Raw genomic sequence first — 25299 nt, forward strand, 5'->3', positions numbered from 1 at the left:
ACTTGAGTCCAGGAGGTTGAGGCTGAGGCTGCAGTGAGCTGTGATAGCACCATTATACTCTAGACTGGGCAACAAAGTCAAACCCTGTCTCAAAAAAAAAAAAAAAAAAAAGGAAAACAAAGAAGAGAAAGAAAAACAAAAGAAAAAAAGTCAGTTTGTCTACCCTAGAAAGAATCTGAGAGAAAGGAAAAAATTGAAGTTGGAGAGAGAGAGAAGGGCAAGATAATATCAGACCTTAGATCATATGAGCAATTTCAATTTCATTATATATATGATGGAAAGCCTTTGAAGGAATTTTTATCAGGCATGGGAATTTTATGTGAATCCATTAGTCATGTGCTAGCCATACATTTCAGAGGATTTTTCAGGATCAAATATTGTTTTTAGGAGTTTGTTTTTTAAGGTTTTTTACAATCAAGAGACATTTTATCACGAACCCATTCCTCTTTACATAGCTTTGATTGGGCTCGTCCAATAATGAAAAGAGGGAAGATTACATCAACTGATCCAGCTTTAGTCCTTGTCCAGTTATGCAAAATTTAAATAAATAAGTCAAAATAGGAGCTTTAACGTGATGATTTCTGTGATTTTTGTCAAAGGATGCTGACACATGTGAAAACCTGGTGTTGAATCATTTTAGATTAATGGAAAGAACATTGGCTATACAGGGATGAGACGCAGCTAGAATGGACTTCAGGCTCTCCCTATTACCGAATTTGTGGTTTTAGGAAATTGCTTACTGGTCTGAGTAGTTGCTTTTTCATGCAGTAATAATCTTTACATCCTATTTTAAAGATTTTTAAAAATTGTATACAAAGCACCAAAAGTGTTTGTATAATACCAGACCCATGTCATCCTAAATACCAAACAGAGACGGTCTCTCCAGAAAATAATATGTATTAAAGAATAAGGTATGGAGACAGGAATACGCATGTCATAGTAAAGTATGTGTGTATTCAGGGAGGTAGAGGAAGACAAAGGATTTTAAAAGAAAAATGAGAAGGATTACATAATTGTTTTGAAATGAGTACTCTTGGCGACCAAGATCAAAAACAAGGGTGAAGGCAGCCTGAGTCCGGACAGGCAGTTGCTCCGCAGACGCCTTGGCAGAACTATTTTTTGTGTAAAGTTGTGATGGCCTTCGTGCTGTTTGTGGGTTTTGCAGTCTTTTGTGATAGTTTTTGTTTTCAGGAATACAAGCATGAGAAGCCTCTTTTCTTAGACTTCCCTGGTCCTGTGTGTCAGGGTTTTTGTTTTGTTTGTAACGTAAGTGACTCCATTTTCATTTTGACTATTTCCACACTCATAATAGGTACTCAAAGTCTCTGAAACTAGGCTCTGAAATTTCAGAAACTTTTATGGCTGGAAGCATAGATCAACATTGAAGCTTGCAGTTTTTCTCCATTTCTCTCTATTGATTGATGCATAATGATTCTTTGAAAGACAGATTATACATTGTTTTAGGGGAAAATACTTAATTGTTTCCTTGGTCTGGTAGAGGAACAGCAAAATTCCAAATTTAGCATGAGAGTTTAAAGACAATCTGTATCAGCTTTACTGTGGTAGGAAACAATCCAAAAATCTCAGTGATTTTTAGGAGCCAGTTCTGCTTTGCACTCATGTTATATAAAGGCTAAGCCTCTGCTCCAGGCTACAGAAGGACTTTCTCCTTCTAAAACCTGATCTCATTCTTCAAATTTTTATGTGGCAAACATTACATCTGCTCACATTTCATTGGCTCATGACATGTCCAGATACAAGTCAGTAGGGTCAGAATATTATCCTCCCACAGGGAAGAGGGACTGGATATTTGAAATCTACTGTAATCAACCTGTTTAGTCACAAGTATTTGCTTTCCTCCTTTTTGCATTTCACATACACCCACACCCTCCCCAAAGAGGAATTTCCAAAGCCACATTCAGTCACATCAAGCTCTCTTTCTGTGATTTTATGAAAGACGCCCTCTATATCAGGAATCAGAATCCAGGACTCCATGACCCAAAGCAAAATGGTTTGCCTCCTCCCATTCCAGCCCTCACATTTAATGATGGAACAGAGAGAGAGTAACAGCATAAAGTCCTCCCCTTCGTAGAGAAAGAATGGAAAGTACGTAGCAGTCACTGATTCATAGCCATGCAAATTATCCCTCTGGGAAACCTTGTATGTGTCCCTCACCTGGGAAGTGTACGATATTTCTAAAGACGCTGGTTTTCTTCATGGTGGATCTCCATATTCCTTGGTTTTACCCTATAGGAGTTTTTAATATTATTTCCCTTGGCTACATCGTGAGGTCTTTGCAGATTTAGCCGTTGTCTAATGCTACTTCTTGTCTGAAGAAATCTGAATACTAAATGTCATTTTATATCTCAAACAGCCACAGCCTTTCATTGCTGTGGTTTATTTGACTATTTGATTCCAGTCAGATTGGCATCCCAGTAGCCCATCTGCAGCCTCTGTGGGACTACCTCTTTCTAAAGGTAATTATACGTATTATAGGTATTTGGAATGTTTCATGCTTCTAGGTGACCACATTCTTTGTCTTTTTTTGCTCAACTATTCCAACTAAAAGGATTTCCTGGGGACCGCCTTAATTCAGCCAGAGGCTTTAACAAAGGCTGTGCAGATTTCACCCTTGATTTGGTCTTTGCTCAAACACTGAACATAAACCAGCCTTAATTGCTCCGGAGATGAATATTTGCATCTTTCAACAATGAGAATCTTGAAATACCTCGATTCTTTTCTCTTCCTTTTACTGCTTCAGGAAAAATGATGGATTCCTTCTGAAAATACCCCTGTCTCGCCATGCTTTGTGTAATGCAGCAAATGGCAACCAAGGCACATTAACAGCGCTGAACTTTGCAAATCCCTTCCCTAAAGCCGCACATTTATTGCATACATCATTTACCATTCAAGTTGTTTCTCTATTGCATATTATGACTTGCCGTTGCCTGCTACGAGTTACCATTTTTCCAGACTTCCATCTCGGTTTTCCCGGTACAGGCCCCGGGCCCAAAGCCCAAGCCACATATTTCAGAGAGTTTCTGTTATGGTAGTGCCCTATTTTTAGGATCAATTTTTGTATTTGTCAGTTTTCCAGAGATAATAAAAAATGCCAAAATCTCACGGGCTTATCATTCAAACATTTTTTTTTTTTTCCATTCACATTAATTATCCTGACTGCTTTACTTTGGTTGTTGTTATCTCTGTTCAGCTCAGATCCAGGACTCGGGATGCAGAAGCCCTATATGCAGGACATACCAGCTCTCTTTTAGGAAGGAAAGATGAGAGAGTTGGTAGTAACTTTGATATTTAAGCTTCTGCTGGAAAGCAGCTTACATTATCTCTGCTCACATACATTGGCCTAAGACTATAAAGTGGTAAATCCAAATTCAAGGGCCTGAGGAGGTATTCTACTACAGAAAGAATAGAAATGAATTTTTGCACGCAATATACAATCTGACATGAAATCGAGGTTGATCTGCATTTCATATCACCTCTAAAAAATACAAATTATTTTTATTATGGGCAGAGATGCCTTTCCAGAGATTAATTAAAATGTCACATGCAGTTGAAACAAGTTAAAATCGTAAGAGCTAACATGTACTATCTTTTCTAAGTTCTAGGACAATTTTAGAAATTTATAGGTATTATTTCACTGATGAGTTAGGCATTATTATATCTATTGTACAAAAGCAGAGGAACAGGCTCTGAGTGATTTAGTGACTTGCCCTCTGTGGTACAGTCAGTTAAAAGAAGACAGAATGTAGACCTAGGTGTGTCTGACAACAGAAACCATATTTTTCACCACTATGCAACTATGCCTGTCACAATCACACCCGTCCAAAATGGATTTCAGTTGGAAAACCACTGTAAAAACAACTATAATATGAATAATTTTGATAAAGCAGGCCATAAAAACTAATATTGTAATCTTAAGATATGTCTACAAATCATGAATTGAAAAAGACATAGTGGTTAGAGTGTTTTGGTCTGGATTAACAGGCTTACACATTGAAAAAGAAAAAATGGTTAGAGTGTTTTGCTCTGGATTAACAGGCTCACACGTCTGTAAAACTCCCACCAGTTGGAAAATGGCGCATGTGTAGTAAATAGCTATGTTTATATAGCTATAAATCCAAATTATCTGCAGTTTGCAAAATGGTATTTAGACCAAGAAAGAAAAAATAAGAAAAGAAAGACATTGAATCACAGCAATATTTTTCAATAAAATTGCCAGATTAGGATTTCCTTCTGGTCATTATTGCCTGAAACATTTGTTTCTACATTTAATACCTATTTTTTTTTTATAGAAAGTAATCGTTTAATTAATAAAGTAGGTCTTTTAAAGAGACAGCATAGTCTGTTTTGATTCTTTTATTCCTGGGTAAAATCTTGGATACATGTCATTTTCACTGCTCTCAATTTCTATTTGTATATTTCAGTCTATTCTAAGTGAAAGCAAGCACTTAAAGGCACTATCAAATTGAAGACAGACCCTCAGGAAAAGTGGTCTCATTCACATGCAGCCTATAGTGCTTTTTGTAAGAACATGTTTGACTTTGCACTTTTCCTTGGTAGCAAATGGAAACAGAATAAATGTAGTGTGCAGAATTCAGTTGACAGCTTAAAAACCTTAATAGCATTTGGGCCCTTTTTATGTTATATATTCCTAACAATGCAAATTTTCAGGGGAGTAAAATCTCTGGTATTTTAACGAAAGGTATTTGCATGATTTCAGATTTCAGAAAAAAGTTCCTGTGACATATCCAGAATATAGCAAAGATATTTTAAAATAAAAGATTACATATTTATTTCTCATTCAATTAAATTCAGGTAACAATTGATTATTTGGAAATGTACATGTGAAAGGTGAAAAGAATAGCTTTTTTAAAAATAATCTCTGACCTATTGGATGGAAAATTACTTAGGGATTTTATAAGAAAATAATACAGAATAACATTTTCTTCATTAAAGATAGACATATAAAACATTTTGTATATAAATAATTAAAGCTAAAAAAGAATGTCTTTTAAAATACAGAAAACAATTACAAATGAACTTTAGCTTTCTGTTGCGAAATAGTTACAAGAATAAGTTCAAGCTCACTATAAATTCCAGTTCTCATCTACAGTATATGATGCAAAGACATTGACATGAAATCATGTCAACAATTAGATGTAAATGTCTCCTCATGAGCTTAATTGAAAGCAGACATCATTATACAGCAGGCACTCTGACTTGCCTGTGACTGCACATGAAATCTTGGCTTTGAGTACCTTAAAATCACCACTTGATGATGCAACCAAACTCAGTGCCCTTATCAATCTCAGGGTTTATATGAGAATCTGTTTGAGCGATGGTTTTCGGATCCATAAAAGTTGACTGCAATCACATAAATATTCTTGGCTTCCTCTGGAAGATGTCTATTAATTTTAAAGAAAAATGACTGATGTTTTTTAAGTGAACACTAGTAATCACAAAAGCACCTTTGGTTTTGGAGCTACCTTAATTCCTCTGTGGACTGGAATTGGAGAAGGGGAGACATCAGTGTTTTGTTTGTAAATAATAAAATAGTCTTTACTTTTGGAGAGCTGATAGTAATTTCATCAGTTCTAATATCTTTCATCAACTTCCTTTTACTCTCAAAAGTTGCTGGTTACACACCTGATTTTGAACACTTTATTACAGAGATTGGCATAGATTATTTTCTCAACCATACTATTCTGCCTCAAGTTTATTTCAATCTTATCAGCACTGTCAAATTCTGATTCTCTTTGATTATGTGCATTCATAATGATTCCACTATTATGGAATTATATGATCCTGTAAATGTGAGTGAGGTATGGAAGTATTTGAACCATTTCAAATAGTTGCCATAATATGTCCCCAGAGATGGCAATTTTGAGTTATAAAAAACAAATAATTTTGGCATTAAATGTGCTTTTTAAAACTTTCTGGATATTATTTTAAATTCACATGAAGTTAATTTAAATTATACAAACAGAGAGATTCTGTGCACCTCTTACTTAGTTTCCCTCACTAGTATCAGCTTGCAAAATTATAGTACAATATTACAACCAGAATACCAACATGTGTATAATCTACCAGTTTTTTTGATTTCTCCAATTTTACTTGTATGTGTTTGTCTTTTTCATTCTGTGAGCAATTTTATCACACATGTGAGTCCATTTATCCACCACCACAGTCAAAATACAGAATTGTTCATTGCCAAAAGGATTCTTCCTGTTACTCTTTGAAAACCAAACATCCTGTCCCCATCCACCCCCTCCCTTAACCCTAGGCAACCACTATCAATTCTCCATTGCTATAATTTTGTCATTTCAAAACTATGATATAAATGGAATCAGCAAATAGGAACAGTTTTATTTCTTTCTAATCTGAATACCTTTTATTTATTGTCGTGGCCTTGTTTCAATGGCTAGAACTTTCAATACTATTTTTTAATAAAAGTACTGAAAGAAGACATTCTTTCCTTGTTCTGATCATAAAGAAAATGCATTCAATGTTTTAAACCTTATACTATACTAGTAAGGGTTCTAAAGAGAAACAGAACCAATAGAATATATATATATATATATATATCCTCTGGGTATGAATATGTGTTACCATATATTTATATATTATGTTTATTATATTGAATATTTATATATTATTTTGTATTAGGCAAATTTATATTTATATATTTAATGATTTATATATTTATATTTATATATTTAATGATTTATATATTATTTATATTTATATATTTAATAATTTATATATTATATATTACTTGTGTGTTTGTATAATACATAATATATAATGAGACTTATTATAAGGAATTGGCTCATGTAATTATGGAGGCTGAGAAGTCCTGTAATTTGCTGTCTGCAGATCGGAGACACAGAAGAGCCTGTGTTGTAGCTTGAAGGCCTGAGAGCCAGAGAACTAACAGTATAGATTCCAGCCTGAGTCTAAAAATCTGAGAACCAGGAGCACCAAGAGCAGGAGATCAGTGTCCCAGTTCAAACAGGCAGAAGGAGCGTGAACCCAATCTTTCTCTACCTTTTTGTTCTATTTGGACCCTCAATACATTGGACGATCTGCATCCACACTGAGGAGTTCTGTCTGCTTTATTCAGTTTACAAATTCAAATGCTGGTATCTTCCAAAACCACTCCACAGACATATCCAGAATTAACGTTTAACCAAATACCTGGCATCCTGCGGCCTCGTCAAGTGGACCCCAAATTAATCATCGTATTTACCATTAAGTCTCATGTTCGCTGTGGGTTTTTCATGTATGCCCATTATCAGGCTAAGCAAGTTTTCTTCTATTGCTAGTTTTTCGAGTAATTTTATGAAGAAAACAATGTTGAGTGTGTCAAATGACTTTTCTGCATCTTTTGGGATCATCATGTATTTAGGTATTGATGTGGTACATTAATTGGCTTTTAAATGTTCCACAAACCTTGTATTTTGGGGATAATTCTCACTTGGTCAAGAGATATAATCTTTTTTATATGCTAAAATTGGTTTGCTAGCATTTTGTTGAAACTTGTGGATCTAATTTATTGAAAGCTGTTGGTCTGCAGATTTCTTTCTCCGTATTATCTTTGTTTTGGTATCGAGGTAACAATAGTCTCATAAAATGAATTAGAAAGTGTTCACTCTTCTTCTGTTTTCTATAGCATATTGTGTAAAATTGGTGTTAATTCCTCTTCAGAGCTTGGTAAAATTCTCCAGGGAAGCTATCTAGGCCTTAAGATTTATTTGGAGGTAACTTTCACATTATAAAATTAAATGCATGGTTATAAGATGATTTAGGTCATTAATTTTACCCTCAGAAAGTACAGTCTGTGGTTTTCAGGCAATTGGTCTATTTCTTTTAACTTTAACTTTGGAATGTAAAGTTGTTTGCTGTTTTCCACTATTATCCTTTTATGGATACAGGATCTATAGTGATAGATTGTTTCATTCATTGTGCATGATTTGTGTCTGCTCTCTTTTTATCTTGTCAGTCCCAATAGAGGTTTATCAATTTTTCTAACTTTTAAAAATAAGAACTAGCTCTTAATTTCATTGATTTTTATAACGACTTCTGCTTGTTTTTGATTAATGTTAACATAATATAACATTTTCCATCCTTCTCGTTTTATACTACCTGTGTCCTTGTGTTCAAAGTGAGTTTCTTGTAGACAGTATAAAGTTGGGTCATGGTTTTTTTAATCCCTTGTGCCAATCTTTTTTAACTGGTATATAAGTAATTCATATTTAAAGTAATGATTGAAATGTTAGGGTCTAAGGCTGCTGTTTTATTTATTTTCACTTATTTTCTCTTTCCCGTTTCTGTTTCTCTTTTTTTATATACATGTGGGTTATTCATATGTTTTGGTAGGATTTTATTTTTTTAACCTTGTTTTTAGTATATCATTTTGCAAATTTTTCATAGTGGTTGCTCTATGTAGTATAAAATGTATAATTTAATACAGCCTACTTGCCTTAATGCTTTATTGAGTCACTATTAAAATTTTACTTCCACTTTGGTTCCTTTAGCCTCCACCACTGAAATATAATTTTTTCCAATATTTCTGTTAACAGGCTTGTGTACCACCTATTTATACAGTATAACATATGGTATTTTAATTTTTGCTTCAACCATCAAATATTGTTTTAGAAACTCATGAGAGAAAGGAGAGTCTAATATATTTATTCCTATTGTTACTTATTCTATTAATCTTCTTTTCATTCTGTAGTTCCAAGCATTCTTCTGCTATCACTTCTTGCCTGTTTAAAGAGCTTCCTATAGCCATTCTTTCAAGGTAGGTCTGCTAGTGACAAATTCTCTTGGCTCTTATTTGTCTGAGAATGTCTTTATTTCCTTTATATGGCTAAAGGAAAAATTTTTTAGATATAGAATTTGTGGTTGGTTGACAATTTTTTTTTTCCTTTCACCACTTGAAAAATACTATGCCAATTTATCTGGCCTCCAAGGTTTCAGATGAGAAATACACTGTTACTGGAGTTGGTGTTCTCCTAAAAGTTATATATTATTTCTATCTGGTATCTTTTAAGACTTTTCCTTTTATTTTAGTTTTCAAAAGTTTAATTATAATATGTCTTGGAAGAGATTTATTTGTGTTGATCCTACTCATATTTCACTCAGCTTCTTGAATTTGCAGGATTGCCTTTCGCACAATTTATAGAGATTTCAGCTGTTATTTTTTTTGTAGTCTATTAGTCCCACATTTTCTTCTCTACTTCTGAGACTCCGATGATATAAATGCTAGATTTTTGCCTTTGTTTTTGTCTCACAGTTCCTGATATTCTGCTCATTTTCCTTTTACCTTATTTTCTTTTTGTTGTTCAAATTGAATAAATATTTTTTTTCTCAAATACATTGATTCTATCGTTTGTCTTCTCCACTCTACAATTGGTGTATATAGCAATTTTAAACAATTGTTATTGTATTTTTCAGTCATATATTTTTCACCTGGTTCTTTTTTTATAATTTACATTTTTTGATGGGTTTTATTTTTTTTTCATTTGTTGCAAGGGAATTGATAATAATGTTAAAGTTGCTTTGACATCTTTGTCAGACAGTGCTACTATCTGATTCATTTCAGTCATGGTTGATTCTTTTATCATTCAAGCTGTGATCTCACTGATTCATGAACTGACCTATGATTTTCAGTTGCATCCTTGAGATACTGCGTATTATGTTAGGAGATACTTGTTCCTGTTCTAATCTTCTATGTTAGCAGGCAGTCAGCCTCTTTAGGTTCAATGTGTAGTAACTAGCCTACTTTTGTTGGCTGTATCCCAATGACAGTTTAGGTTTCTGAGTCCTTGTAATTCTATTCTTGTCTAAATCATTCTGGCTTATGTGAACTCTTGCTGGATCACTGGTGGTGCTGTTTCTGGGAGCAGAATGTGCTTGTCTAGGCTGTCCAGTGATAGATAGGATAAGGGGTATCCAGACATACAGGACTGAGAATGTTTCTCCTGGCCTATTCTCTGGTCACTACGTGCTATTGGATTTTTCACTCTATCTGCTAGTTTTATCCAGAGAGGCAAGCATCGACATGAGCCATCTTCTGTCACTGGCTGGAGGACAAGAACAGGTAGGGTATGCGCATTGCACTGTCACTGGTTAGAGAGCTGGAGGACCCCAGGCCTAGATGACCTTCTGTTGCTGAGTGGAAGCCTGGGAGATCATAGGCTTGTTGGTACCAGCAGTGTGGATGGAGTGGTCTGCCTATTGCCTGTGTCTGTGGACTATCGGGTGGTCAGCCACGTTGCAATCCGCTCTTGGTACCACATCAGACAAATTGGGCTACTGCCACCACTGGGCATGGGTCCTCTGCTGAGCGTCTGCCAGATTTTCCCTTTCCCAAAATGAGGGTTTTCTTCTCCCCCACCACGATTCCTTTTGATAGTTCTACAGTGTAGCTCCCTTCAGCACCTTGTCTGAGATTTATGGCAGGTAAAAGGAAAACCCAGAGAACCCACCAGTATGTCTTTCTTCAAGTCCTTATGACACTTTTACTTTCTAACTTTCAGTGTCCTTTTGTGACTGTTATTGAATTAATTCCATAGTTTTGTTAAACAAAACCTATGGGAGACCATTGTTTTGGACTGAGTTCCTGCTGTAGACCCTAAAAAGCCAGACTAAACCAAAATGAGGTCACTCATGCTAAATGCCACTTAATCAAACTGAAACTTTTAAGGAAATGGATGGATCCAAAACAGACCTTTTTTAACCCTTACAAAAAAGTAGCCTGAAGTAATTAAATATTAGCCAATCAGTTTTATTTTTCTATTGTTCCGGGTTTTTATTTTATTGTAGTTCCTACCTTACAAAACCCACTGTTTTCTATTGTCCAGGGGGAACTCTCGTTCTATTTTGTAGAATGGAGTCTGTCTGGTTTGTGAATTGCAAACAAAAGCCAATTCGATCTGTAACTAAATTTGTTGTAACTTTGTCTTTTGACAGTGTTAAATTGTATTTAGAAAGAGAAAAATAGAAAAATGAGTCCATATCATTCCATTGCAAGACTTTTTCCTTAGTTCAGCTAAAGGTGGGTGTCCTTATGCAGGCATGAAAATTTAGACTCGGGCAGGGCGCGGTGGCTCAAGCCTGTAATCCCAGCACTTTGGGAGGCCGAGACGGGCGGATCCCGAGGTCAGGAGATGGAGACCATCCTGGCTAACATGGTGAAACCCCGTCTCTACTAAAATACAAAAACTAGCCGGGCGTGGTGGTGGCGCCTGTGGTCCCAGCTCCTCGGGAGGCTGAGGCAGGAGAATGGCGGGAACCCCGGGGCGGAGCTTGCAGTGAGCCAAGATGGCGCCGCTCACTCCAGCCTGGGCCACAGAGCGAGACTCCGTCTCAAAAAAAAAAAAAAAAAAAAGAAAATTTAGGCTCACAGACAATTTGAAGGGTGAGTAAGGCAGGGTTTTATTGGGTGAAAAGGGGAAAGAATGGGAACAGGAAACTTCCGCAAAGCCAGAATCCCTGCTGGCAAGCTTTCCGCCCTGCAGTTTGAATCTCAGGTTCCATACAGGAAGAGGAGAGGCCAGGCTCCTCCTCCCTGCAAATGCGCAGACTTTTGTGGCTCCATCCCAGTGTGCATTCTTCCCACTGCACAGGTCAGCTGGAGTTTTCCAGGGAGCCCTTCCCACCTGTCTGTCTCATTCCCCTCTTTAAAGAAGTATATTGAACCACCGGTAGACTAAGGATAAGGATGAAGGCAGACCTTAACTGCTTCCTGCTGACAGGGGACGCTGTTTTGGAAAATGGCAGTCAGAGCTCCCTCAGAGGCCTATCTAAGGGTTCCCAGCAGAAGGAGTCATCCTTTGAGGCTCCGGTTGCATGACAATTTGGAGTTTGATGGCCTGAAGGCAAGAAGAGACAAACCAAGTTATTAGAAAACATGTATGGAAATGAAACAAAGGGAGGGGTAAAGATAGCTCAAAAATCCCCAGGCCTTTTACCAGTTTGCACAGGGAGAGGGATGCCAAAAGCCTGACTGGTAAAAAGAAACGTTACTGTTTTGCCAGCATGGTGGGCTTCTGGGTTCGCTTCTCCTGAGCCCAATCCTAAGCCAACCAGTTTAACGTTTGGGAAATTAACTCTTTCCAGTTTGGAGGATGCATCTGAGGGCAGTGTCCCATAGTACAGAGACCCAATTGCCTATTAGTGAAGAGACAACAGAGGACGAGAAAAAAGAAAGAAGGCATTTTTCAAAAGAGTCCCAGGGGTTCAGGATGCATTTGAAAGGGGTGCTGACTGAAGATGAATGGTTACCCATGTAGAAATCAAAAGGGGTACTGACTGAAGATGAATGGTTACCCATGTAGAAATCGAAAGGGGCACTGACTGAAGATGAATGGTTACCCATGTAGAAACCGAAAGGGGCACTGACTGAAGGTGAATGGTTACCCATGTAGAAATCGAAAGGGGTACTGACTGAAGATGAATGGTTACCCATGTAGAAATCGAAAGGGGTACTGACTGAAGATGAATGGTTACCCATGTAGAAATCGAAAGGGGTACCGACTGAAGGTAATGGTTACCCATGTAGAAATCGAAAGGGGTACTGACTGAAGGTGAATGGTTACCCATGTAGAAATCGAAAGGGGTACTGACTGAAGGTGAATGGTTACCCATGTAGAAATCGAAAGGGGTACCGACTGAAGGTAATGGTTACCCATGTAGAAATCGAAAGGGGTACCGACTGAAGGTGAATGGTTACCCATGTAGAAATCGAAAGGGGTACCGACTGAAGGTAATGGTTACCCATGTAGAAATCGAAAGGGGTACTGACTGAAGGTGAATGGTTACCCATGTAGAAAGAGGGGAGCAGTTATTCCTGGTTCCCATCTCTTCCTCGCAAATACCTGGAGGTAGAATGGTCACCCGTCTAGAAAGAGGGAGGCAGGCATTCCTGGTTCCCTTCTCTTCTTAGAAAAAAGTGCTCTTCATAAGCATTTCAGCTTCTCATGAGCCCTGTACATTTTTCTTTATTCCAATATCACGGTCTCCATAGTTATCAGAAGCCCATGTTTGAGAGCACCTGTCACAGTTCTATAGCTTACTATAAACCATCTTTTGAAAAAGACTAAAACAAGACAACAAATTGTCTGTAAATAACAAAATGTCCAGGGTAGTTACACTTAGAAACACAATTGATAAAGAAGTTTGATAATCTCCCTGGTTTACAATAAATCAACATAACAACCATAATTATGATTCATAGCATATACTTAGACATTAGAATTTTAGAAATCCCATACAATTTTGGAATATAGGTTAGTATTATTTACCAAAATATAACCTGTAGGAGATTGAACATCATTTTGGCAATCCCATGTACCTAAACATGTCAAATAATCCTGTTTACCTCTTTTCTGGATGTTTCAGGGGTCCTCTGAAGTATCCAAATAAACAGGCATTAGGAAGAACCCAGTTTTGAAACTGAAGTATGATTTTGCGAAGGTTGTTAAATATGTTCAAAGTCTGAAACACTTGATATTATGAAATAGAATTCCAGATTATCATAAGTTATTTATTTTGCCAAAGTGATGACTCAGAAATTTAAAGAAGCAAAAACCTTTTATAACCATTTATGGATTTTGCCAAAGAGCAGATTAGTGCATTAAGAAAACTTTGCTATGCTTTTATTTCAATGCTCAATTTACGGAATGATCATATAATACCTTTTTTGAATTTAGTCATTATCTTCACACAGAGAATCTCTTCTGCAGGATTAATTTCCACAATCTTTCCACCACTTGTTTGAACCTTCAGCTTTACCTTATTTAATTGAAAACAATTCTATAACCCTAGGCAAAAATTTACATTTCCATGCCTTCTTACAACCTTTTACAAAAAACAAACAAACAAACAAAAACACATTTTATTGTTCTTACACAACTTGCATGTAAATCTATTTCCGGTAGTCTCAATTACATGTTATAATGGTAACTCCTAGAAATTTTTAACTTTAATGTAAAACTTGGTAAGTTGTTTTAATTGTGTGCTAACTGCAGCCAAGATTTGCCTTCTTCCAGCATAATTAAGGGCATGGGTAGTTCCAATTATCCTCAGGACCTGCCAATTGTGAAGCTGGTAAATTGAAAAGTTCTCAAAACCCAAAAAGTGGTTTATAACCTTAAACACTTAGCAAACCTTGCATCTGACCTGCATAATTTACTTCACCTATTTACACTTTAATGACCCCTGCATTTTACTAATAGTCTTTAAGGCTGTTTTTATTTCTCAAAGATTAAAGTCATGTGAACTGGAAGGTACCACAGCTTTTATCTGTTTAAAAATATTTGATCCAAGCGTTTGTCTTTCCTTAGGCCAAATTAATTAGAGCTCTTTAAAGACACCATACACACACATATAACTACATAGACAGAAGGAAACCCAGTCCCCATAAGATCCTTTCTCACAACCAAAACTTTACAGAGAATATAAACAGTGATCTTTATCATTCCTAGCCTAGTAAGATGTCTTCCAAAAGGGAAAAAAAAGACAAAACTTTAAAAGTTACCTGCCGAAGGGATAGAGAAGGGGAAGAAAAGAAACAGTTTAAAAATGCCTGGGGAAGAATCTCTTATTCTTGTGCAACTGATTCCTCCACCAGGACAAAAGCTTAATTACTGTCTGATGGAGTAAAACCCCTTGGCTGGGGAAGGGCAAAGCTCCTGTAGCATATAGCAGGGACCATGATGTGGGGCCCTTGGGTTATGGATCACAGCCCTGGAAGGGAGGGAAGGGGAGAGGGAGCCACTGCTCACTGGTCTGTCCTGAAAAAGGAAAGAAAAAGCCATGGAGATCAAGGCTGACTGACTTTCCTGACCCCTGGGAACAATGGGGGAGAAGGTGTGGTGTCCAGTAAGCTCAGAAGTCTGAGGATGAAAAGGCTTAGAAACCACAGTGAGAGTTCCCATTTCACTTATCATTTCTCGAGCCCCATGTTGGGTGCCAAAAATGTTGCAGCACTTTTTCATTAATTCAGCTAAAGATGGGGGTCCTTATCACATGGCCATGATAATGTAGGCTCACAGACAATTTGAAGGGTAAATAAGGCAGTGTTTTATTGGGTGAAAAGGGAAAAGAAGAAAAATGGGGACTGTCTGCAAAGCCAGGATCCCTGCTGGCTCGCTTCCTGCCTCACAGTTTGAATCTCAGTTTCTACCCAGGAAGAGGAGAGGCAAGGTTCCTCCCTAGCTGCAAATGCACAAACTTCAAACTCCAGTATGCATTTTTCCCAGTGCACAGGTGAGCTGGAGTTTTGCCAGGGAGCCCTTCCCACCTTCCTGTCTCAATTCTGTCCTAGATTTGTTTTTTACTGAACTTGGTACTCAGGAATGTTTCAGTCGGTTTGGAGATGATTGACAGTCAGAATAGTAGAGGCTACTTTTTTTCCTTCCACTAACGTGGTATTAAGATCCCTGCTTAGCTTTTACCCAACTGGGAGCCCAGTCGGATGATATAGATCTAGTAATAAGAGAGTAAAAGCAATGGAAACCAGTGAGAACCCACCCTTAGACAATGTAGTCTAACACTCTTCTTTTATAGTTGAGGAAAATGAGATGCCTCTAAGAAGGGGTTCACTGACTTACTCCAAGTCACAACACTAAAACTGTAATTCAAGCTTTATTGAATTTATCACTAGTAATAAATGTATTACTTTATTTTCTTTTTTTAATCAAAGAGTAAAATCTCTTTTGATACTTTCCAAGATGATTACATCTGGCTAATATTAACATATTTATCAATAACCATTTATTCAGTTATGCAACAGATATTTTTGAATGTCCACTGTATTTCATGGGCATTTCTTGGTACTGAGAATACAACAGTGAGCAAAAAACATGAAAATTCTTCTGTTTGTAGAACTTACATTCAAATGGGAGGAGACAGAACCTAAAATGTAAATGGTGAAATACAACATATGTAGTTTGATAAGTAGTTTGAAAAAATAAAGCAGGGAAGAGGGAGTGTCAAAGAGTTCCTGAGGGTATCGCAATTTTGTATTTTGGGAAATCAAGAAGTAAACCTTACTGAGGAGACATTTCAACAGAGACCTGAAATGAGTAAGAGATACATCTTTATAAGCTATTTGGGAGGATTTTCAACTGGTTTTTGAACACAAGGCTATTTAAAGACTGTTGCAAATTAACCATGATCAAAATACCTCAGCTCTGTTACTAAGAACACTTTTCCATCAGGAAGGATAGTTCTCAAAAATACAACCCATTATGGCTAGAGGAAAAGCCAGAGTCTAAGTGACATCCATTAAATCATTTTATGACTGTTAACCATTTTAATATTAGGTGCTGCCATTTTGGACTTTATCTTAATGCTATTGAGATTTCAGTGTTAAAATGAAAGCAAGCAGTAACTACGATAAACCTAAGTAAATAAAAATCATACCTAAGAGCAGGATCTGAAAACTACAGCTAAGCAACTGGGCCAAATCTGGCCACCCTCATTATTTAAGTGCTGGCTGTTGCTACTTTCATGTTGTAACAGCAGAGCTGAGTAGTTAGCAGAGAAAGCTTATGGTTCACAAAGCCAAAAATATTAACTATCCAGACCTTTACAGAAAACATCTTCTAGCCCCTGCCTTAGAGATGAGAAAACTTTAATTCATTTAATTTCTTACTCATTAGGTCAATAAACATTTTCAACTTTATAACAAATCTATTTAATAATTATTCATATGGCAGATAATTTTATGTATCTTTCTATAAGTAACAAAGATAATGGCTTAGGTATAATCATCTATAATAATACAAATTTAATTTGAAAAATTGTATTTTGGAAGGCATAATTCAACAAGCATATAATATGCTCACAGAATCAAATATGCTTAAGCAGGAATCTTTATTTTTGTTTCAGCTGAGCATGGTGTTGTAAAAAATGAAATGCACAATGCACGTGGCAACAGAAATGTCAAGGGAAGGAGAAAGGGGACAGGAATTTTATGCTGGGCAGGGTGGGCAAACGTACATATTCAGTAAGCTACAGGAACAGTAATTAATATTTATAAAAGAATAAATAACTGCATGCACAATTAAACTTCATGCCCCTTCATATGTCCCATTTAAAAAATGGCAGTGTTAACATAATCCGAGGGTGAAATTTTTGGCTGTCTGATGTCAAAAGCACACAGAGAACACAAAAGTCCTTACGGTGCATCCTTTGTAGACTTCTGTTTAGCTTGTAAGAAAGAGAGTCTAATGGCACTTAGTGAGGGAGGGGATATAGCAGGCACGTCTGACCTCCTCTGCTGTCATGGCCAATAACTTAGTTTTCAAGGTTACTCTAGAATCCCCCTTGCCCAAGAGGGGATCCAATCAGTCAGTTGTGGGGTTTAGGATTTCATTTTTATTTCTCACTAACAAACTATACAATTATCCATTTATTGCAAACTTATCAATTCTCATTCTTAGTATCAGACAGAATAAGTTGACTCCGGGAAACAGTCTGGTTACATTGTTTCCTATTTCATACCTTCATCTGGATCACCCACTCCTTCACTTCCACATCTTCCTTGGCAAGAGACAAAGCTCAGGAGTTTCATCTTCTACCCAATTTTCACATCCTCCCTGGCAGAAGTAAGGAAATACCCCAGAACAGTACATAGTATTGGAAAAATCCCTCCTCTCCCACCTCAAATATCATAGTCTCACTAGCTTTTGGAGACCCACCTGAAAAATACCATTATGCCCTACAATTTTACTTGTGTCCATAACTATAAGAACCATGGTATGCTAAGGTTATTTACCAGTTTCAAATCTCTTTTTGCTCAAGACAACCCCTTTGTTACTAACTTTATCCTACATCTCTTTTCAACCCTGTACACTCTTCAACTCTAATCTTTAGAACTCATGATTTGTCATTCCCCAGATTTTCTACATCATGAAATTTTTCTCTGAAGATACTCTTGATTTTCTTGCTCACTCCTGGTAGTACTGAATCAGAAGTAAAGGAATTTGTCCTCTTGATTCTTATGGCTGCTATAGGAGAAGAAGAATAATTTTCCCATTACCCTTTCTGAGTTTTTATTTGGGACAGACACCTGTAACAAGGCACAAATCAATAAGAGAGAGAAAAAAGTAACAATAGAAGTTTATAAACATGTATACCTCATGTACACGTAGGCGATATTTAGAAAAATGAGTAAATCTCACTCAGGTGGCTAAGAGTGTAGGCTTAAATACCATCTTCAACTGGAACAAAGAAATAAGGCTATTAAGAGGCCAGTGATAGAGAGGTGACCAGAAAAAAGCACAGTAAACAACAGTAAGGTTTGTTTTGCAGATTTAAGTTGGTGCCTTCTCCATTGATAAGCATTATCTAGTGGCTTAGAATCATCCTTTTATTCCTAATATGGTGGTCTTGTTATGTAGATGAAACCTCACAGGTAGCAGTCCTTGGAGAGAATAAATGCTAAATATTTCTTTCAGGCTTTGAGAGGTATCAAATATTAGTTGATCTATTCTGTATCTATACAAGGCCTCAGAGAATGCCTTACTGCATCAATGTAGATTTCCTCTACAGAAACAAATCTCCACAAAAGACAGCTTTTCAGGACTATTCTGTTTGTAGGCCTGTTTCTATGAACAGTCATCTCAAAATATGTCAAAGAAGTATATTTTAGGGTGAAACATTTTGGTTCCCTTCAATATAACATGGTCTTTCCTCCTGACGTAATTTAATGATTCATGCTCCTAAGACCAACCCTTCCAGTTGGTCAATGGAACCTATTTCCTTTTTACCTACTCAATAATAAGGCCCTAGCAATTGTTCCTTTTTATTGTTATTGATCAGTTTTTCCTTACCTATGGGAGCACTTCTACCAACATAGAAACATCCTATAATTTATCTTGTTATAAGAAAGGGTCTTGGCTGGGCGTCATGGCTCACACCTATAATCCCAGCACTTTGGGAGGCTGAGTGGGTGTATCACCTGAGGCTGGGGGTTCAAGACCAGCCTGACCAACAAGGAGAAACCCCATCTCTACTAAAAATACAAAATTGGCTGGATGTGGTGGTGCATGCCTGTAATCCCAGGTACTCGGGAGGCTGGAGAATTGCTTGAACCTGGGAGGCAGAGGTTGTGGTGAGCCGAAATCATGCCATTGCAATCCAGCCTGGGCAACAAGAGCGAAACTCCCATCTCAAAAAAAAAAAAAAAAGTGTCTCTTTTTTTTACAGGACTTCCAGGCTCATATGCTCACTGTGTAGCAACAGACCAACACAGTGAGACGGTGAGGTTTGCAACAGAGAATGAAAGGCCACTGAGTGAGGAGATGGGAGAAATCCTCAAGTCTCAAATCTGTCTCTACAAGGCGTTCTTGGTAAGAGTTTTTAAGGGGAATGATAATGGCAAGAGGCTGGAAAATTGGAGTGGTAAGAGATCAGGGTAAGAGAGACAAAATTATCGGGATGTGAAAAACTGCATTTCTCCATGAGTCAGCTCCTTTCTCAGTCCTTCATCAGTAGTTTTATTGATAGGCAGAACCAAAAGGAGAAATTCAAATGCAAACCATATGATCTCACAGTGTCTTAGATTTTATCTCTAGAACAGAATAGGAACAAAGAGTCTTGTGTCAAGGGCTACGTTATCCTGGGCAGTAAGCAGCAATTAGCTACAAGGTTGTGGGACAAAAGGCGAGCTGAGTTAATGATTGCTGTTGATTGTGCTGCAAGCCTAGTTGAGTTTTCTTTTTTTTTTTCCCCTAATTGATTTTGTAAAACTTTCTTCCTGATGGTTTCACTTTGATGCACATGCTCTCCAGCCACTGCCCCATTTCTGTTTCTCTTTTAGTAAAAGTTCTTGAAAGATTTTTCTACATTTAATATTTTCTTTCACCTCCAATTATTTTCAGATGCTAATAAGGCTTTTTCTCCTTTTAATCTATTGAAACAGCTCTTATGAAAATGACCAATTATTTTCATGTTGCTAATCCAGTGATCTGTACTCAGCCACCATGGTAAGTTGGCTTATTAGCAGATTGGCTGTAGTTGATTACTTCCTCTTCATCTTTTCTCACTGGCTACTCATTGGAAGTTAGCCTTTTATTTACCCTACCTTAATTTATTTTTTCTAGATGGTTTCATTCACACCTTAAATATTCCTTAGATACCAGTGAATTCCAAATTTGTGCCTTTAGCTGAGACTTCTCTAAGTCTATATTTTCATTTCCAAATGATTCTCAACATACGGCCTTTATAACACTCAGCATCTCAAACATAGTATTTCTAAAAGTCAGTTTTATTCTCCCTAAATCTACTTCTTTCTCTGTCTTCTACATCTAAAGTTAATGGTCACTCAATCCTTTGTGACTTTTTGTTCAAGCCAAAAATCTTGATTTTATCTTTAATAATTTTGTTTCTAAGGCCCCACATGCAATCTGGAAGTAATCTTATTGTTCCTATTTTCAATTTTTTTTTTAAAAGTTCCACTCTTAGCATCCTCGTCCAAGTAACTGTCTTCTTTCTTTTGGATGCTTGCAACAGCCCCTCATTCATCTCTCCTCTTGTCTTATTTCTCTTCAATCTACTTTAGACACAAAATCTAGAGTAACTATTTTAAAATAAAAGGTCAGTTTACTCTATGAGGACTGATTTGTGGCTGCTTTTGTGCACTGTATGTCTCTGTTGGAACTCTGAAAACAATAGCCCAAAAGTCTAACACTTTGGCATGCTGAGCACTTTGAACTAAAATAGGAAGGCCTTAGAGGCTGCCTTAGAATCAATGACTTCCTGATCTCTCCTGTTGCTCTTCTGCCCCTACTCAGGGATGAATTTTTCTCTGAAATTTCCTTATGTCCCTTATGACCAGACTCACCAAAGCCACAAAATTACCTTCCATATTCTCCCTGAAATTTCATTATCACAGGTAGATGACTAAGGAATGTAACTGCTTCTAGATAGACTTTGTCACAAGATCTTGTCTGTCTCTCTGGATCATTCACATTTCAAAGACAATCATTTACCAGATAATGTCTTCCTTCAAATCCATTCAGTTATCCTGGAAATCGTTTACTCCCCTTCTACAATTAGTTACAGCCCCCAGCTTTCCTCTGTTTTGATGAGATGGGGCTGTTCTCTTGACGTTGACAGCCTTCATGGGTGGGAACTGGAGTGATTCATTTCACTCAACCTGCCGCTGACCACTCCTTGAGAGAGGGAGCACGTGAGCAAGTGAGTGTGGGAGCAGGCTCTGTGCAGGCCCTGCAGCAGCATCTGTGTTGTGTGCCTGCCCTCTTTGCACCCAGGTTCTTGTCCAGTGTCCAGGAAGAATCAGGTCACATGGATGAATTGAAGGGTAGTGTGTGCAGAGGATTTTATTGAGTGATGGCTTTCTGGGATGGAAGTTGGAAAGGGGATGGTGTGGGAAGAAGGTGATCTTTTCCTGAAGCTGCACAGTTTGGAGTTACTCATGTCTATCTGTAATTTCTGATGATCAGAAACTTGTATCCTTGACATTCAGCAGCTTGTACTCCCACTGCTCAGCACCTTGTATCTCAGACACTCAACTCCTTGTGTTGCTCTGCCAGCTGAAGTCTTTTTATGGGAACGGGATAGAGGCGTGGCAGGCCAAAGGGTAATCATTTGGGTGAAAAATGGGGTCAGCTGTTTTCACTTAGGGCCAAGGTTCCAGGCTTGAGGGTGGGGTTTAGCAAGGAAACCAGCTGTTCTGTATCACTATGAAGAAGGTATTTAAGCCTCAACTATCTGTCCCTTTTTTGAGTTTCATAGTTGTGGGACTTTTATGTCCATGTGCACATGAATAAATTTGTATATCTTTTCTCCTGTGAATCTGTTGATTGTCAATCCATTTCAGAGGACTTAGACTCAAACCTTCAGAAGAAAAGTTTCAGCTTCACTACATCCTTAATGCCAAGCACAATGTCTGGGAATAAATAAATGCGTATGCTTCCAAAGTTAGATTTTATTCCTTGGAATTCTTGGAAGTTTTGGTTAAGGGCATGTTCCTCCAAAGAATTTTGTTTTTGGTTTTTCTAAGTGTCCTTGAGTTATAACCAAATTGGAACCATTTTTAATGTTAATTTTTTAGGGGACTCCCTGGAATATGTAGATAACATAAATTCTAACTCCACAACCTAATATGAACAGCTTTATGGTTGTGGAATTCCAGCTGAGAAGTCTTTCTTTTCCATTATGAGCCCAAGCCAAGACTGACAAACTTTCTTGTCACATTTTTTCCTCCTTTTCTCCCTCTTTTCCCTCTCCTTCCTTCCTTCCTTTCTTTGTCTTTCCTTCTTTTCTCTTTCTTCTTTCTTTCTTTCATTCTTTCTCCTTCCTTTCTTTCTCTTTCCTTCTTTTCTCTTTCTTCTTTCTTTCTTTCATTCTTTCTTTCTCCTTCCTTCCTTTCTCTTTCTTTCTTTCTCCTTTTCTCTTTCTTCTTTCTTTCTTTCTTCTTCCTTCCTTTCTTTCTTTATCTTTCCTTTTCTCTTTTTTCTTTCTTTCATTCTTTCTTTCTCCTTCCTTCCTTCCTTTCTCTCTTTCTCTCTCTCTTTTTTTCCTTCCTTTTCTTTTCTTTTCTTTTCTTTCTTTCTTTCTTTCTTTCTTTCTTTCTTTCTTTCTTTCTTTCTTTCTTTCTTTCTTTCTTTCTTTTCTTTCTTTCTTTCTCATAGTTCTAGCTTTTAGTGAGGATGAGCCCTTCAGCAAGTTGTGTATATACACACACATATAACACACATACACACACACACACACACACAGAGAAACATGTATATATAATTGGTTTTATATATATAAACGTTTGAATGAATGTAAATTTAATGAAATAAACAAATCAGTAGATTTCTCTAGGAGATGAATTTAAGAGGAGGTTTCTAAAACAGTTCATACATAGTTTAGCATATCCTGTAAACCTGTGTCAGCAGAATGTGATATGTAGATTATCAAGAGAATAGAATAAAATTTTTGAAAGAGACTGGTTTTAATACAGGATTTTAGAAGATAAAATGGAACTATGCCACTGTTTAAGTGTATGACACTGTTTTATCTCATTTAATAAAATACCTAATGTAGGTGTCCAGGTGCCATGGCTCATGCCTGTAATCATAGCCCTTTGGGAGATTGAGGTGTAGATAGACCCAGGATGACCTTCAAGTGGATCACTTGATGTCAGAGTTCAAGACCAGCTTGGCCAACACAGAAAAACCCCATCTCAATTAAAAATAGAAAAAATAGCTGGGCGTAGTGTTGCATGCTTATAACCGCAGCTACTTGGAAGGCTGAGGCATGACAATCACTTGAACCCAGGAGGTGGAGGTTGCAGTGAGCCGAGGTCATGCCACTGCACTCCAACCTGGGTGACAGAGCAAGACTCTGTCTCAAAAAAAAAAAAAAAAAAGACATAATGTCAGAGAATTTTAAAGCAACTTACAGATAAGATGGAAGGAAAAACAAATGTAGATAAAACTGTAGGCGATGAGGGCGGTTCCAAGATGGCCAAATAGGAAAAGCTCCAGGCTACAGCTGCCAGCATGAGCGACACAGAAGACAGGTGATTTCTGCATTTCCAACTGAAGTACCGGGTTCATCTCACTGGGGCATTTTGGACAGTGGGTGCAGGACAGTGGGTGCAGCCCACCAAGAGAGAGCCAAAGCAGGGTGAGGCATCACTTCACCTAGGAAGTGCAAAGGATAAGGGAATTCCCTTTCCTAGCCAAGGGAAACTGTGACACACAACACCTGGAAAATTGGGTCACTCCCACCCTAATACTGTGCTTTTCCAAGGGTCTTACCAAATGGCACACCAGGAGATTATATCCTGTGCCTAGCTCAGAGGGTCCCATGACCACAGAGCCTCCCTCATTGCTAGCTCAGCAGTCTGAGATCTAACTGCAAGGTGACAGCAAGGCTGGGAAAGGGGTGCCCACCATTGCTGAGGCTTGAATAGGTAAACAAAGTGACTGGGAAGCTCGAACTGGGTGGAATCCACTGCAGCTAAAAGAGGCCTGCCTGCCTCTGTAGACTCTACCTCTGGGGACAGGGCATAGCCAAACAAAAGGCAGCAGAAACCTCTGCAGATGTAAATGTCCCTGTCTGACAGCGTTGAAGAGAGTAGTGGTTCTCCCAGCTTCTTGGACACTTGAATATCTATTGACTGTAAATGTGCTGATTTATTTCTTGGCTCTCCATTCTGTTCCATTTGTCTGTATGTTTCTTTGTATGCCAGTACCAGACTACTCTGTTTGCTGTAGCTTTGTCATGCACTTGAAAATTAGAAAGTGTGATTTCTTTTCCTTTTCTTTTCTTTTTATTTATTTTTTTTTTGAGACGGAGTCTCGCTCTGTCGCCCAGGCTGGAGTGAGTGGCGCCATCTTGGCTCACTGCAAGCTCCGCCCCCCGGGTTCCCGCCATTCTCCTGCCTCAGCCTCCCTAGGAGCTGGGACCACAAGCGCGGCCACCACGCTCGGCTAATTTTTTGTATTTTTAGTAGAGACAGGGTTTTACCGTGTTAGTCAGGATGGTCTCGATCTCCCGACCTCATGATCTACCCGCCTCGGCCTCCCAAAGTGCTGGGATTACAGGCATGAGCTACCGTGCCCTGCTGAAAGTGTGATTTCTTTAGATTTGCTCTTTTAGCTTAAAATTGCTTTCATTATTTGGAGTCTTTTGTGGTTCTGTAGGACATTTAGGATTGCTTTTTCTCATTTCTTTGAAAAATGTCTTTAAAATTTTGATATGGATTATACTGAATTTATAGATCATTTGGGTTAGTATGATTATTATAACAGTATTGATTCTTCAAATTCCTGAACATATGATGTCTTAACAGTTATTTGTGCCTTCTTTCATCAGCATTTTATAGTTTTCAGTGTGCAAATACTTTGCTTCCGTGGTTAAATTTATTCCTAAAGATTGTATTCCTTTCTACGCTGTTGTAAATGGGATTGTTTTCTTAATGTCTTTTTTGGATAGTTTCTTGTTAGTTTATGGTAACACAATTAACATTGTATGTTAATTTTGAATTCTGAAACTGTACCAAATTCTTTTTATTAGTTCTGAGTTTTTTGTGTGTGTATATGTGAAGTCTTTAGGGTTTCCACATGTATGATCTTGTCATCTCCAAAGATAAAAATAAAAAATTTTTACTTCTCTCTTACTTATTTAGATGCTTTCCATTTATTCTTGACTAATTGCTTTGGCTAGGACTTCCAATACTATGTTGAATGAAAGTGTTAAGATTGGCCTTTTTTCTTATCTTAGAGAAATATATTTCAGATTTTC

General features: G+C 37.5%; 1 long non-coding RNA gene across 7 annotated transcripts in view; it reads left to right on the forward strand.

The window, feature by feature from the left end:
• LOC102130180 (uncharacterized) overlaps window positions 1-25299 on the forward strand; it is a 167866-nt gene that overhangs the window by 85677 nt on the left and 56890 nt on the right. For 6 of the 7 annotated variants that reach the window (XR_006695937.3, XR_275035.5, XR_012431838.1 and 3 more), the window contains exon 3: window positions 19243-19385. The exons of the other annotated variant lie outside the window; for it this stretch is intronic. This is a non-coding gene — a long non-coding RNA (uncharacterized lncRNA). The remainder of the gene's footprint in view (window positions 1-19242; window positions 19386-25299) is intronic. 7 annotated transcript variants of the gene reach the window in all.

The sequence above is a fragment of the Macaca fascicularis genome, chromosome 2 (assembly GCF_037993035.2).
Source record: "Macaca fascicularis isolate 582-1 chromosome 2, T2T-MFA8v1.1".
NCBI classification, from domain to species: Eukaryota; Metazoa; Chordata; class Mammalia; order Primates; family Cercopithecidae; genus Macaca; species Macaca fascicularis.